The sequence below is a fragment of the Camelus bactrianus genome, chromosome 32 (genome assembly GCF_048773025.1).
Source record: "Camelus bactrianus isolate YW-2024 breed Bactrian camel chromosome 32, ASM4877302v1, whole genome shotgun sequence".
In the NCBI taxonomy this organism is placed as follows: domain Eukaryota; kingdom Metazoa; phylum Chordata; class Mammalia; order Artiodactyla; family Camelidae; genus Camelus; species Camelus bactrianus.
The window spans coordinates 28,085,927-28,101,951 of record NC_133570.1 but is presented as its reverse complement, the minus strand read 5'-3'; positions in this window follow the sequence as shown (position 1 = coordinate 28,101,951).

Below are 16,025 nucleotides of genomic sequence, written 5' to 3'. Positions count from 1 at the left end.
CTCCCCATGGACAGGGGAGGTAATTAGCGGACTTCTCCCTGCCAGGGAACACCTGTGACACCAGGCAGCTGCATGGAGGGCGGCCCCGAACCTCCCCCACACAGTCAGCCGTGTTCTGGAATTCTGATTCTGGGGAGGTTCCGTCTTCTGTCTGCAGCACCCGGGATCTCCTAGGAGCCCTTCGAGTGTCTTCCCAGAGTCCCTCCCAGTGCGGGCTGCCGGGGAAAGGAGGGGGTTGTGCTGGAAAAGCAGGTAGCATCTAGTGCCGCCCCATGGACAGGGGAGGTAATTAGCGGACTTCTCCCTGCCAGGGAACACCTGTGACACCAGGAAGCTGCGTGGAGTGCGGCCCTAAACCTCACCCACACTGTCACCCGTGTTCCGGAATTCTGAGTGTGGGGAGGTTCCGTCTTCTGTCTGCAGCACCCGGGATCTCCTAGGAGCCCTTCGAGTGTCTTCCCCGAGACCCTCCCAGTGCGGGATGCCGGGGAAATGCGGGGGTTGGGCTGGAAAAGCAGGTAGCATCTAGTGCCTCCCCATGGACAGGGGAGGTATTTAGCGGACTTCTCCCTGCCAGGGAACACCTGTGACACCAGGCAGCTGCGTGGAGGGCGGCCCCGAACCTCCCTCACACAGTCAGCCGTGTTCTGGAATTCTGATTGTGGGGAGGTTCCGTCTTCTGTCTGCAGCACCCGGGATCTCCTTGGAGCCCTTCGAGTGTCTTCCCCGAGTCCCTCCCAGTGCGGGCTGCCGGGGAAAGGAGGGGGTTGTGCTGGAAAAGCAGGTAGCATCTAGTGCCTCCCCATGGACAGGGGAGGTAATTAGCGGACTTCTCCCTGCCAGGGAACACCTGTGACACCAGGCAGCTGCGTGGAGGGCGGCCCCGAACCTCCCCCACACAGTCAGCCTTGTTCCGGAATTCTGAGTGTGGGGAGGTTCCGTCTTCTGTCTGCAGCACCCGGGATCTCCTAGGAGCCCTTCGAGTGTCTTCCCCGAGACCCTCCCAGTGCGGGCTGCCGGGGAAAGGCGGGGGTTGAGCTGGAAACGCAGGTAGCATCTTGTGCCTCCCCATGGACAGGGGAGGTAATTAGCGGACTTCCCCCTTCCAGGGAACACCTGTGACACCAGGCAGCTGCGTGGAGGGCGGCCCCGAACCTCCCCCACGCAGTCAGCCGTGTTCCGGAATTCTGAGTGTGGGGAGGTTCCGTCTTCTGTCTGCAGCACCCGGGATCTCCTAGGAGCCCTTCGAGTGTCTTCCCCGTGTCCCTCCCAGTGCGGGCTGCCGGGGAAAGGCGGGGGTTGGGCTGGAAACGCAGGTAGCATCTAGTGCCTCCCCATGGACAGGGGAGGTAATTAGCGGAATTCCCCCTTCCAGGAAACACCTGTGACACCAGGCAGCTGCGTGGAGGGCGGCCCCGAACCTCCCCCACACAGTCAGCCGTGTTCTGGAATTCTGATTGTGGGGAGGTTCCGTCTTCTGTCTGCAGCACCCGGGATCTCCTAGGAGCCCTTCGAGTTTCTTCCCAGAGTACCTCACTTTGCGGGCTGCCGAGGAAAGGAGGGGGTTGGGCTGGAAACGCAGGTAACATCTAGTGCCTCCCCATGGACAGGGGAGGTAATTAGCGGACTTCTCCCTGCCAGGGAACACCTGTGACACCAGGCAGCTGCGTGGAGGGCGGCCCCGAACCTCCCCCACACAGTCATCCGTGTTCCGGAATTCTGATTTTGGGGAGGTTCCGTCTTCTGTCTGCAGCACCCGGGATCTCCTAGGAGCCCTTCGAGTGTCTTCCCAGAGTCCCTCCCAGTGCGGGCTGCCGGCGAAAGGAGGGGGTTGTGCTGGAAAAGGAGGTAGAATCTAGTGCCGCCCCATGGACAGGGGAGGTAATTAGCGGACTTCTCCCTGCCAGGGAACACCTGTGACACCAGGAAGCTGCGTGGAGTGCGGCCCTAAACCTCACCCACACTGTCACCCGTGTTCCGGAATTCTGAGTGTGGGGAGGTTCCGTCTTCTGTCTGCAGCACCCGGGATCTCCTAGGAGCCCTTCGAGTGTCTTCCCCGAGACCCTCCCAGTGCGGGCTGCCCGGGAAATGTGGGGGTTGGGCTGGAAAAGCAGGTAGCATCTTGTGCCTCCCCATGGACAGGGGAGGTAATTAGCGGACTTCCCCCTGCCAGGGAACACCTGTGACACCAGGCAGCTGCGTGGAGGGCGGCCCCGAACCTCTCCCACGCAGTCAGCCGTGTTCCGGAATTCTGAGTGTGGGGAGGTTCCGTCTTCTGTCTGCAGCACCCGGGATCTCCTAGGAGCCCTTCGAGTGTCTTCCCCGAGTCCCTCCCAGTGCGGGCTGCCGGGGAAAGGCGGGGGTTGGGCTGGAAACGCAGGTAGCATCTAGTGCCTCCCCATGGACAGGGGAGGTAATTAGCGGACTTCCCCCTGCCAGGGAACACCTGTGACACCAGGAAGCTGCGTGGAGGGCGGTTCGAACCTCCCCCACGCAGTCAGCCGTGTTCCGGAATTCTGAGTGTGGGGAGGTTCCGTCTTCTGTCTGCAGCACCCGGGATCTCCTAGGAGCCCTTCGAGTGTCTTCCCCGAGTCCCTCCCAGTGCGGGCTGCCGGGGAAAGGCGGGGGTTCGGCTGGAAACGCAGGTAGCATCTAGAGCCTCCCAATGGACAGGGGAGGTAATTAGCGGACTTCCCCCTGCCAGGGAACACCTGTGACACCAGGCAGCTGCGTGGAGGGCGGCCCCGAACCTCCCCCACACAGTCATCCGTGTTCCGGAATTCTGAGTGTGGGGAGGTTCCGTCTTCTGTCTGCAGCACCCGGGTTCACCTAGGAGCCCTTCGAGTGTCTTCCCCCAGTCCCTCCCTGTGCGGGCTGCCGGGGAATGGCGGAGGATGGGCTGGAAAAGCAGGTAGCATCATGTGCCTCCCCATGGACAGGGGAGGTAATTAGCGGACTTCCCCCTGCCAGGGAACACCTGTGACACCAGGCAGCTGCGTGGAGGGCAGCCCCGAACCTCCCCCACACAGTCAGCCGTGTTCCGGAATTCTGAGTGTGGGGAGGTTCCGTCTTCTGTCTGCAGCACCCGGGATCTCCTAGGAGCCCTTCGAGTGTCTTCCCAGAGTCCCTCACTGTGAGGGCAGCCGGGGAAAGGAGGGGGTTATGCTGGAAAAGCAGGTAGCATCTAGTGCCTCCCCATGGACAGGGGAGGTATTTAGCGGACTTCTCCCTGCCAGGGAACACCTGTGACACCAGGCAGCTGCGTGAAGGGTGGCCCCGAACCTCCCCCACACAGTCAGCCGTGTTCCGGAATTCTGTGTGGGGAGGTTCCGTCTTCTGTCTGCAGCACCCGGGATCTCCTAGGAGCCCTTCGAGTGTCTTCCCCGAGTCCCTCCCAGTGCGGGCTGCCGGGGAAAGGCGGGGGTTGGGCTGGAAACGCAGGTAGCATCTAGTGCCTCCCCATGGACAGGGGAGGTAATTAGCGGACTTCCCCCTGCCAGGGAACACCTGTGACACCAGGCAGCTGCGTGGAGGGCGGCCCCGAACCTCCCCCACACAGTCATCCGTGTTCCGGAATTCAGAGTGTGGGGAGGTTCCGTCTTCTGTCTGCAGCACCCGGGTTCACCTAGGAGCCCTTCGAGTGTCTTCCCCCAGTCCCTCCCTGTGCGGGCTGCCGGGGAATGGCGGAGGTTGGGCTGGAAAACAGGTAGCATCATGTGCCTCCCCATGGACAGGGGAGGTTATTAGCGGACTTCCCCCTGCCAGGGAACACCTGTGACACCAGGCAGCTGCGTGGAGGGCGGCCCCGAACCTCCCCCACACAGTCAGCCGTGTTCCGGAATTCTGAGTGTGGGGAGGTTCCGTCTTCTGTCTGCAGCACCCGGGATCTCCTAGGAGCCCTTCGAGTGTCTTCCCAGAGTCCCTCACTGTGAGGGCAGCCGGGGAAAGGCGGGGGTTGGGCTGGAAACGCAGGTAGCATCTAGTGCCTCCCCATGGACAGGGGAGGTAATTAGCGGACTTCTCCCTGCCAGGGAACACCTGTGACACCAGGAAGCTGCGTGGAGTGCGCCCCTAAACCTCACCCACACTGTCACCCGTGTTCCGGAATTCTGAGTGTGGGGAGGTTCCGTCTTCTGTCTGCAGCACCCGGGATCTCCTAGGAGCCCTTCGAGTGTCTTCCCCGAGACCCTCCCAGTGCGGGCTGCCGGGGAAATGCGGGGGTTGGGCTGGTAAAGCAGGTAGCATCTAGTGCCGCCCCATGGACAGGGGAGGTAATTAGCGGACTTCTCCCTGCCAGGGAACACCTGTGACACCAGGAAGCTGCGTGGAGTGCGGCCCTAAACCTCACCCACACTGTCACCCGTGTTCCGGAATTCTGAGTGTGGGGAGGTTCCGTCTTCTGTCTGCAGCACCCGGGATCTCCTAGGAGCCCTTCGAGTGTCTTCCCCGAGACCCTCCCAGTGCGGGCTGCCGGGGAAATGCGGGGGTTGGGCTGTAAAAGCAGGTAGCATCTTGTGCCTCCCCATGGACAGGGGAGGTAATTAGCGGACTTCCCCCTGCCAGGGAACACCAGTGACACCAGGCAGCTGCGTGGAGTGCGGCCCCGAACCTCCCCCACGCAGTCAGCCGTGTTCCGCAATTCTGAGTGTGGGGAGGTTCCGTCTTCTGTCTGCAGCACCCGGGATCTCCTAGGAGCCCTTCGAGTGTCTTCCCCGAGTCCCTCCCAGTGCGGGCTGCCGGGGAAAGGCGGGGGTTGGGCTGGAAACGCAGGTAGCATCTAGTGCCTCCCCGTGGACAGGGGAGGTAATTAGAGGACTTCCCCCTGCCAGGGAACACCTGTGACACCAGGCAGCTGCGTGGAGGGCGGCCCCGAACCTCCCCCACGCAGTCATCCGTGTTCCGGAATTCTGAGTGTGGGGAGGTTCCGTCTTCTGTCTGCATCACCCGGGATCTCCTAGGAGCCCTTCGAGGGTCTTCCCAGAGTCCCTCACTGTGAGGGCATCAGGGGAAAGGCGGGGGTTGGGCTGGAAACGCAGGTAGCATCTAGTGCCTCCCCATGGACAAGGAAGGTAATTAGCGGACTTCCCCCTGCCAGGGAACACCTGTGACACCAGGCAGCTGCGTGGAGGCCGGCCCCGAACCTCCCCCACGCAGTCAGCCGTGTTCCGGAATTCTGAGTGTGGGGAGGTTCCGTCTTCTGTCTGCAGCACCCGGGATCTCCTAGGAGCCCTTCGAGTGTCTTCCGCGAGACCCTCCCAGTGCGGGCTCCGGGGAAATGCGGGGGTTGGGCTGGAAAAGCAGGTAGCATCTTGTGCCTCCCCATGGACAGGGGAGGTAATTAGCGGACTTCTCCCTGCCAGGGAACACCTGTGACACCAGGCAGCTGCGTGGAGGGCGGCCCTAAACCTCACCCACACAGTCAGACGTGTTCCGGGATTCTGAGTGTGGGGATGATCCGTCTTTTGTCTGCAGCACCCGGGATCTCCTAGGAGCCCTTCGAGTGTCTTCCCCCAGTCCGTCCCAGTGCGGGCTGCCGAGGAAAGGAGGGGGTTGGGCTGGAAACGCAGGTAGCATCTAGTGAATCCCCATGGACATGGGAGGTAATTAGCGGACTTCTCCCTGCCAGGGAACACCTGTGACACCAGGCAGCTGCGTGGAGGGCGGCCCCGAACCTCCCCCACACAGTCAGCCGTGTTCTGGAATTCTGATTGTGGGGAGGTTCCGTCTTCTGTCTGCAGCACCCGGGATCTCCTTGGAGCACTTCGAGTGTCTTCCCCGAGTCCCTCCCAGTGCGGGCTGCCGGGGAAAGGAGGGGTTTGGGCTGGAAACGCAGGTAGCATCTAGTGCCTCCCCATGGACAGGGGAGGTAATTAGCGGACTTCTCCCTGCCAGGGAACACCTGTGACACCAGGCAGCTGCGTGGAGTGCGGCCCCGAACCTCCCCCACACAGTCATCCGTGTTCCGGAATTCTGAGTGTGGGGAGGTTCCGTCTTCTGTCTTCAGCACCCGGGATCTCCTAGGAGCCCTTCGAGGGTCTTCCCAGAGTCCCTCACTGTGAGGGCAGCAGGGGAAAGGCGGGGGTTGGGCTGGAAACGCAGGTAGCATCTAGTGCCTCCCCATGGACAAGGGAGGTAATTAGCGGAATTCCCCCTGCCAGGGAACACCTGTGACACCAGGAAGCTGCGTGGAGTGGGGCCCTAAACCTCACCCACACAGTCACCCGTGTTCCGGAATTCTGAGTGTGGGGAGGTTCCGTCTTCTGTCTTCAGCACCCGGGATCTCCTAGGAGCCCTTCGAGTGTCTTCCCCCAGTCCTTCCCAGTGCGGGCTGCCGAGGAAAGGAGGGGGTTGGGCTGGAAACGCAGGTAGCATCTAGTGCCTCCCCATGGACAGGGGAGGTAATTAGCGGACTTCCCCCTGCCAGGGAACACCTGTGACACCAGGCAGCTGCGTGGAGTGCGGCCCCGAACCTCCCCCACGCAGTCAGCCGTGTTCCGGAATTCTGAGTGTGGGGAGGTTCCGTCTTCTGTCTGCAGCACCAGGGATCTCCTAGGAGCCCTTCGAGTGTCTTCCCCGAGTCCCTCCCAGTGCGGGCTGCCGGGGAAAGGCGTGGGTTGGGCTGGAAACGCAGGTAGCATCTAGTGCCTCCCCATGGACAGGGGAGGTAATTAGCGGACTTCCCCCTGCCAGGGAACACCTGTGACACCAGGCAGCTGCGTGGAGGGCGGCCCCGAACCTCCCCCACACAGTCAGCCGTGTTCTGGAATTCTGATTGTGGGGAGGTTCCGTCTTCTGTCTGCAGCACCCGGGATCTCCTAGGTGCCCTTCGAGTTTCTTCCCAGAGTCCCTCACTTTGCGGGCTGCCGAGGAAAGGAGGGGGTTGGGCTGGAAACGCAGGTAGCATCTAGTGCCTCCCCATGGACAGGGGAGGTAATTAGCGGACTTCTCCCTGCCAGGGAACACCTGTGACACCAGGCAGCTGCGTGGAGGGCGGCCCCGAACCTCCCCCACACAGTCAGCCGTGTTCTGGAATTCTGATTGTGGGGAGGTTCCGTCTTCTGTCTGCAGCACCCGGGATCTCCTAGGAGCCCTTCGAGTGTCTTCCCAGAGTCCCTCCCAGTGCGGGCTGCCGGGGAAAGGAGGGGGTTGTGCTGGAAAAGCAGGTAGCATCTAGTGCCGCCCCATGGACAGGGGAGGTAATTAGCGGACTTCTCCCTGCCAGGGAACACCTGTGACACCAGGCAGCTGCGTGGAGGGCGGCCCCGAACCTCCCCTACACAGTCAGCCGTGTTCTGGAATTCTGATTGTGGGGAGGTTCCGTCTTCTGTCTGCAGCACCCGGGATCTCCTTGGAGCCCTTCGAGTGTCTTCCCAGAGTCCCTCGCTTTGCGGGCTGTCGGGGAAAGGAGGGGGTTGTGCTGGAAAAGCAGGTAGCATCTAGTGCCTCCCCATGGACAGGGGAGGTAATTAGCGGACTTCTCCCTGCCAGGGAACACCTGTGACACCAGGCAGCTGCTTGGAGGGCGGCCCCGAACCTCCCCCACACAGTCAGCCGTGTTCCGGAATTCTGAGTGTGGGGAGGTTCCGTCTTCTGTCTGCAGCACCCGGGATCTCCTAGGAGCCCTTCGAGAGTCTTCCCCGAGACCCTCCCAGTGCGGGCTGCCGGGGAAATGCGGGGGTTGGGCTGGAAAAGCAGGTAGCATCTTGTGCCTCCCCATGGACAGGGGAGGTAATTAGCGGACTTCTCCCTGCCAGGGAACACCTGTGACACCAGGCAGCTGCGTGGAGGGCGGCCCTAAACCTCACCCACACAGTCAGACGTGTTCCGGGATTCTGAGTGTGGGGATGATCCGTCTTTTGTCTGCAGCACCCGGGATCTCCTAGGAGCCCTTCGAGAGTCTTCCCCCAGTCCGTCCCAGTGCGGGCTGCCGAGGAAAGGAGGGGGTTGGGCTGGAAACGCAGGTAGCATCTAGTGCCTCCCCATGGACAGGGGAGGTAATTAGCGGACTTCTCCCTGCCAGGGAACACCTGTGACACCAGGCAGCTGCGTGGAGAGCGGCCCCGAACCTCCCCCACACAGTCATCCGTGTTCCGGAATTCTGAGTGTGGGGAGGTTCCGTCTTCTGTCTTCAGCACCCGGGATCTCCTAGGATCCCTTCGAGGGTCTTCCCAGAGTCCCTCACTGTGAGGGCAGCCGGGGAAAGGCGGGGGTTGGGCTGGAAACGCAGGTAGCATCTAGTGCCTCCCCATGGACAAGGGAGGTAATTAGCGGACTTCCCCCTGCCAGGGAACACCTGTGACACCAGGAAGCTGCGTGGAGTGCGGCCCTAAACCTCACCCACACAGTCACCCGTGTTCCGGAATTCTGAGTGTGGGGAGGTTCCGTCTTCTGTCTGCAGCACCCGGGATCTCCTAGGAGCCCTTCGAGTGTCTTCCCCCAGTCCTTCCCAGTGCAGGCTGCCGAGGAAAGTAGGGGGTTTGGCTGGAAACGCAGGTAGCATCTAGTGCCTCCCCATGGACAGGGGAGGTAATTAGCGGACTTCCCCCTGCCAGGGAACACCTGTGACACCAGGCAGCTGCGTGGAGGGCGGCCCCGAACCTCCCCCACGCAGTCAGCCGTGTTCCGGAATTCTGAGTGTGGGGAGGTTCCGACTTCTGTCTGCAGCACCCGGGATCTCCTAGGAGCCCTTCGAGTGTCTTCCCTGAGTCCCTCCCAGTGCGGGCTGCCGGGGAAAGGCGGGGGTTGGGCTGGAAACGCAGGTAGCATCTAGTGCCTCCCCATGGACAGGGGAGGTAATTAGCGGACTTCCCCCTGCCAGGGAACACCTGTGACACCAGGCAGCTGCGTGGAGGGCGGCCCCGAACCTCCCCCACACAGTCAGCCGTGTTCTGGAATTCTGATTGTGGGGAGGTTCCGTCTTCTGTCTGCAGCACCCGGGATCTCCTAGGAGCCCTTCGAGTTTCTTCCCAGAGTCCCTCACTTTGCGGGCTGCCGAGGAAAGGAGGGGGTTGGGCTAGAAACGCAGGTAGCATCTAGTGCCTCCCCATGGACAGGGGAGGTAATTAGCGGACTTCTCCCTGCCAGGGAACACCTGTGACACCAGGCAGCTGCGTGGAGAGCGGCCCCGAACCTCCCCCACACAGTCATCCGTGTTCCGGAATTCTGAGTGTGGGGAGGTTCCGTCTTCTGTCTGCAGCACCCGGGATCTCCTAGGAGCCCTTCGAGTGTCTTCCCCCAGTCCTTCCCAATGCGGGCTGCCGAGGAAAGGAGGGGGTTGGGCTGGAAACGCAGGTAGCATCTAGTGCCTCCCCATGGACATGGGAGGTAATTAGCGGACTTCCCCCTGCCAGGGAACACCTGTGACACCAGGCAGCTGCGTGGAGGGCGGCCCCGAACCTCACCCACGCAGTCAGCCGTGTTCCGGAATTCTGAGTGTGGGGAGGTTCCGTCTTCTGTCCTCAGAACCCGGGATCTCCTAGGAGCCCTTCGAGTGTCTTCCCCCAGTCCGTCCCAGTGCGGGCTGCCGAGGAAAGGAGGGGGTTTGGCTGGAAACGCAGGTAGCATCTAGTGCCTCCCCATGGAGAGGGGAGGTAATTAGCGGACTTCTCCCTGCCAGGGAACACCTGTGACACCAGGCAGCTGCGTGGAGGGCGGCCCCGAACCTCCCCCACACAGTCAGCCGTGTTCTGGAATTCTGATTGTGGGGAGGTTCCGTCTTCTGTCTGCAGCACACGGGATCTCCTTGGAGCCCTTCGAGTGTCTTCCCAGAGTCCCTCGCTTTGCGGGCTGCCGGGGAAAGGAGGGGGTTGTGCTGGAAAAGCAGGTAGCATCTAGTGCCTCCCCATGGACAGGGGAGGTAATTAGCGGAATTCTCCCTGCCAGGGAACACCTGTGACACCAGGCAGCTGCGTGGAGGGCGGCCCCGAACCTCCCCCACACAGTCAGCCGTGTTCCGGAATTCTGAGTGTGGGGAGGTTCCGTCTTCTGTCTGCAGCACCCGGGATCTCCTAGGAGCCCTTCGAGTGTCTTCCCCGAGACCCTCCCAGTGCGGGCTGCCGGGCAAATGCGGGGGTTGGGCTGGAAAAGCAGGTAGCATCTTGTGCCTCCCCATGGACAGGGGAGGTAATTAGCGGACTTCTCCCTGCCAGGGAACACCTGTGACACCAGGCAGCTGCGTGGAGGGCGGCCCTAAACCTCACCCACACAGTCAGACGTGTTCCGGGATTCTGAGTGTGGGGATGATCCGTCTTTTGTCTGCAGCACCCGGGATCTCCTAGGAGCCCTTCGAGAGTCTTCCCCCAGTCCGTCACAGTGCGGGCTGCCGAGGAAAGGATGGGGTTGGGCTGGAAACGCAGGTAGCATCTAGTGCCTCCCCATGGACAGGGGAGGTAATTAGCGGACTTCTCCCTGCCAGGGAACACCTGTGACACCAGGCAGCTGCGTGGAGAGCGGCCCCGAACCTCCCCCACACAGTCATCCGTGTTCCGGAATTCTGAGTGTGGGGAGGTTCCGTCTTCTGTCTTCAGCACCCGGGATCTCCTAGGAGCCCTTCGAGGTTCTTCCCAGAGTCCCTCACTGTGAGGGCAGCCGGGGAAAGGCGGGGGTTGTGCTGGAAACGCAGGTAGCATCTAGTGCCTCCCCATGGACAAGGGAGGTAATTAGCGGACTTCCCCCTGCCAGGGAACACCTGTGACACCAGGAAGCTGCGTGGAGTGCGGCCCTAAACCTCACCCACACAGTCACCCGTGTTCCGGAATTCTGAGTGTGGGGAGGTTCCGTCTTCTGTCTGCAGCACCCGGGATCTCCTAGGAGCCCTTCGAGTGTCTTCCCCCAGTCCTTCCCATTGCGGGCTGCCGAGGAAAGGAGGGGGTTGGGCTGGAAACGCAGGTAGCATCTAGTGCCTCCCCATGGACAGGGGAGGTAATTAGCGGACTTCCCCCTGCCAGGGAACACCTGTGACACCAGGCAGCTGCGTGGAGGGCGGCCCCGAACCTCCCCCACGCAGTCAGCCGTGTTCCGGAATTCTGAGTGTTGGGAGGTTCCGTCTTCTGTCTGCAGCACCCGGGATCTCCTAGGAGCCCTTCGAGTGTCTTCCCCGAGTCCCTCCCAGTGCGGGCTGCCGGGGAAATGCGGGGGTTGGGCTGGAAACGCAGGTAGCATCTAGTGCCTCCCCATGGACAGGGGAGGTAATTAGCGGACTTCCCCCTGCCAGGGAACACCTGTGACACCAGGCAGCTGCGTGGAGGGCGGCCCCGAACCTCCCCCACACAGTCAGCCGTGTTCTGGAATTCTGATTGTGGGGAGGTTCCGTCTTCTGTCTGCAGCACCCGGGATCTCCTAGGAGCCCTTCGAGTTTCTTCCCAGAGTCCCTCACTTTGCGGGCTGCCGAGGAAAGGAGGGGGTTGGGCTGGAAACGCAGGTAGCATCTAGTGCCTCCCCATGGACAGGGGAGGTAATTAGCGGACTTCTCCCTGCCAGAGAACACCTGTGAAACCAGGCAGCTGCGTGGAGGGCGGCCCCGAACCTCCCCCACACAGTCAGCCGTGTTCTGGAATTCTGATTGTGGGGAGGTTCCGTCTTCTGTCTGCAGCACCCGGGATCTCCTGGGAGCCCTTCGAGTGTCTTCCCAGAGTCCCTCCCAGTGCGGGCTGCCGGGGAAAGGAGGGGGTTGTGCTGGAAAAGCAGGTAGCATCTAGTGCCGCCCCATGGACAGGGGAGGTAATTAGCGGACTTCTCCCTGCCAGGGAACACCTGTGACACCTGGAAGCTGCGTGGAGTGCGGCCCTAAACCTCACCCACACTGTCACCCGTGTTCCGGAATTCTGAGTGTGGGGAGGTTCCGTCTTCTGTCTGCAGCACCCGGGATCTCCTAGGAGCCCTTCGAGTGTCTTCCCCCAGTCCCTCCCTGTGCGGGCTGCCGGGGAATGGCGGAGGTTTGGCTGGAAAAGCAGGTAGCATCATGTGCCTCCCCATGGACAGGGGAGGTAATTAGCGGACCTCCCCCTGCCATTGAACACCTGTGACACCAGGCAGCTGCGTGGAGGGCGGCCCCGAACCTCCCCCACACAGTCAGCCGTGTTCCGGAATTCTGAGTGTGGGGAGGTTCCGTCTTCTGTCTGCAGCACCCGGGATCTCCTAGGAGCCCTTCGAGTGTCTTCCCAGAGTCCCTTACTGTGAGGGCAGCCGGGGAATGGCGGGGGTTGGGCTGGAAACGCAGGTAGCATCTAGTGCCTCCCCATGGACAGGGGAGGTAATTAGCGGACTTCCCCCTGCCAGGGAACACCTGTGACACCAGGAAGCTGCGTGGAGTGCGGCCCTAAACCTCACCCACACAGTCACCCGTGTTCCGGAATTCTGAGTGTGGGGAGGTTCCGTCTTCTGTCTGCAGCACCCGGGATCTCCTAGGAGCCCTTCGAGTGTCTTCCCCGAGTCCCTCCCTTTGCGGGCTGCCGGGGAAAGGAGGGGGTTGTGCTGGAAAAGCAGGTAGCATCTAGTGCCTCCCCATGGACAGGGGAGGTATTTAGCGGACTTCTCCCTGCCAGGGAACACCTGTGACACCAGGCAGCTGCGTGAAGGTTGGCCCCGAACCTCCCCCACACAGTCAGCCATGTTCCGGAATTCTGAGTGTGGGGAGGTTCCGTCTTCTGTCTGCAGCACCCGGGATCTCCTAGGAGCCCTTCGAGTGTCTTCCCCGAGTCCCTGCCAGTGCGGGCTGCCGGGGAACGGCGGGGGTTGTGCTGGAAACGCAGGTAGCATCTAGTGCCTCCCCATGGACAGGGGAGGTAATTAGCGGACTTCCCCCTGCCAGGGAACACCTGTGACACCAGGCAGCTGCGTGGAGGGCCGCCCCGAACCACCCCCACACAGTCATCCGTGTTCCGAAATTCTGAGTGTGGGGAGGTTCCGTCTTCTGTCTGCAGCACCCGGGATCTCCTAGGAGCCCTTCGAGTGTCTTCCCCGAGTCCCTCCCAGTGCGGGCTGCCGGGGAAAGGCGGGGGTTGTGCTGGAAACGCAGGTAGCATCTAGTGCCTCCCCATGGACAGGGGAGGTAATTAGCGGACTTCCCCCTGCCAGGGAACACCTGTGACACCAGGCAGCTGCGTGGAGGGCGGCCCTAAACCTCACCCACACAGTCAGACGTGTTCCGGGATTCTGAGTGTGGGGAGGATCCGTCTTTTGTCTGCAGCACCCGGGATCTCCTAGGAGCCCTTCGAGTGTCTTCCCCCAGTCCGTCCCAGTGCGGGCTGCCGAGGAAAGGAGGGGTTTGGGCTGGAAACGCAGGTAGCATCTAGTGCCTCCCCATGGACAGGGGAGGTAATTAGCGGACTTCCACCTGCCAGGGAACACCTGTGACACAAGGCAGCTGCGTGGAGGGCGGCACCGAACCTCCCCCACACAGTCATCCGTGTTCCGGAATTCTGAGTCTGGGGAGGATCCGTCTTATGTCTGCAGCACCCGGGTTCACCTAGGAGCCCTTCGAGTGTCTTCCCCCAGTCCCTCCCTGTGCGGGCTGCCGGGGAATGGCGGAGGTTGGGCTGGAAAAGCAGGTAGCATCATGTGCCTCCCCATGGAAAAGGGAGGTAATTAGAGGACTTCCCCCTGCCAGGGAACACCTGTGACACCAGGCAGCTGCGTGGAGGGCGGCCCCGAACCTCCCCCACACAGTCAGCCGTGTTCCGGAATTCTGAGTGTGGGGAGGTTCCGTCTTCTGTCTGCAGCACCCGGGATCTCCTAGGAGCCCTTCGAGTGTCTTCCCAGAGTCCCTCACTGTGAGGGCAGCCGGGGAAAGGCGGGGGTTGGGCTGGAAACGCAGGTAGCATCTAGTGCCTCCCCATGGACAGGGGAGGTAATTAGCGGACTTCCCCCTGCCAGGGAACACCTGTGACACCAGGAAGCTGCGTGGAGTGCGGCCCTAAACCTCACCCACACAGTCACCCGTGTTCCGGAATTCTGAGTGAGGGGAGGTTCCGTCTTCTGTCTGCAGCACCCGGGATCTCCTAGGAGCCCTTCGAGTGTCTTCCCAGAGTCCCTCCCTTTGCGGGCTGCCGGGGAAAGGAGGGGGTTGTGCTGGAAAAGCAGGTAGCATCTAGTGCCTCCCCATGGACAGGGGAGGTATTTAGCGGACTTCTCCCTGCCAGGGAACAACTGTGACACCAGGCAGCTGCGTGAAGGGTGGCCCCGAAACTCCCCCACACAGTCAGCCGTGTTCCGGAATTCTGAGTGTGGGGAGGTTCCGTCTTCTGTCTGCAGCACCCGGGATCTCCTAGGAGCCCTTCGAGTGTCTTCCCCGAGTCCCTCCCAGTGCGGGCTGCCGGGGAAAGGCGGGGGTTGGGCTGGAAACGCAGGTAGCATCTTGTGCCTCCCCATGGACAGGGGAGGTAATTAGCGGACTTCCCCCTGTCAGGGAACACCTGTGACACCAGGCAGCTGCGTGGAGTGCGGCCCCGAACCTCCCCCACACAGTCATCCGTGTTCCGGAATACTGAGTGTGTGGAGGTTCCGTCTTCTGTCTGCAGCACCCGGGTTCACCTAGGAGCCTTTCGAGTGTCTTCCCCCAGTCCCTCCCTGTGCGGGCTGCCGGGGAATGGCGGAGGTTGTGCTGGAAAAGCAGGTAGCATCATGTGCATCCCCATGGACAGGGGAGGTAATTAGCGGACTTCCCCCTGCCAGGGAACACCTGTGACACCAGGCAGCTGCGTGGAGGGCGGCCCCGAACCTCCCCCACACAGTCAGCCGTGTTCCGGAATTCTGAGTGTGGGGAGGTTCCGTCTTCTGTCTGCAGCACCCGGGACCTCCTAGGAGCCCTTCGAGTGTCTTCCCACAGTCCGTCCCAGTGCGGGCTGCCGAGGAAAGGAGGGGGTTGGGCTGGAAACGCAGGTAGCATCTAGTGCCTCCCCATGGACAGGGGAGGTAATTAGCGGACTTCTCCCTGCCAGGGAACACCTGTGACACCAGGCAGCTGCGTGGAGGGCGGCCCCGAACCTCCCCCACACAGTCAGCCGTGTTCTGGAATTCTGATTGTGGGGAGGTTCCGTCTTCTGTCTGCAGCACCCGGGATCTACTTGGAGCCCTTCGAGTGTCTTCCCCGAGTCCGTCCCAGTGCGGGCTGCCGAGGAAAGGAGGGGGTTTGGCTGGAAACGCAGGTAGCATCTAGTGCCTCCCCATGGACAGGGGAGGTAATTAGCGGACTTCTCCCTGCCAGGGAACACCTGTGACACCAGGCAGCTGCGTGGAGGGCGGCCCCGAACCTCCCCAACACAGTCAGCCGTGTTCTGGAATTCTGATTGTGGGGAGGTTCCGTCTTCTGTCTGCAGCACCCGGGATCTCCTTGGAGCCCTTCGAGGGTCTTCCCAGAGTCCCTCCCTTTGCGGGCTGCCGGGGAAAGGAGGGGGTTGTGCTGGAAAAGCAGGTAGCATCTAGTGCCTCCCCATGGACAGGGGAGGTAATTAGCGGACTTCTCCCTGCCAGGGAACACCTGTGACACCAGGCAGCTGCGTGGAGGGCGGCCCCGAACCTCCCCCACACAGTCATCCGTGTTCCGGAATTCTGAGTGTGTGGAGGTTCCGTCTTCTGTCTGCAGCACCCGGGTTCACCTAGGAGCCCTTCGAGTGTCTTCCCCCAGTCCCTCCCTGTGCGGGCTGCCGGGGAATGGCGGAGGTTGTGCTGGAAAAGCAGGTAGCATCATGTGCCTCCCCATGGACAGGGGAGGTAATTAGCGGACTTCCCCCTGCCAGGGAACACCTGTGACACCAGGCAGCTGCGTGGAGGGCGGCCCCGAACCTCCCCCACACAGTCAGCCGTGTTCCGGAATTCTGAGTGTGGGGAGGTTCCGTCTTCTGTCTGCAGCACCCGGGACCTCCTAGGAGCCCTTCGAGTGTCTTCCCACAGTCCGTCCCAGTGCGGGCTGCCGAGGAAAGGAGGGGGTTGGGCTGGAAACGCAGGTAGCATCTAGTGCCTCCCCATGTACAGGGGAGGTATTTAGCGGACTTCTCCCTGCCAGGGAACACCTGTGACACCAGGCAGCT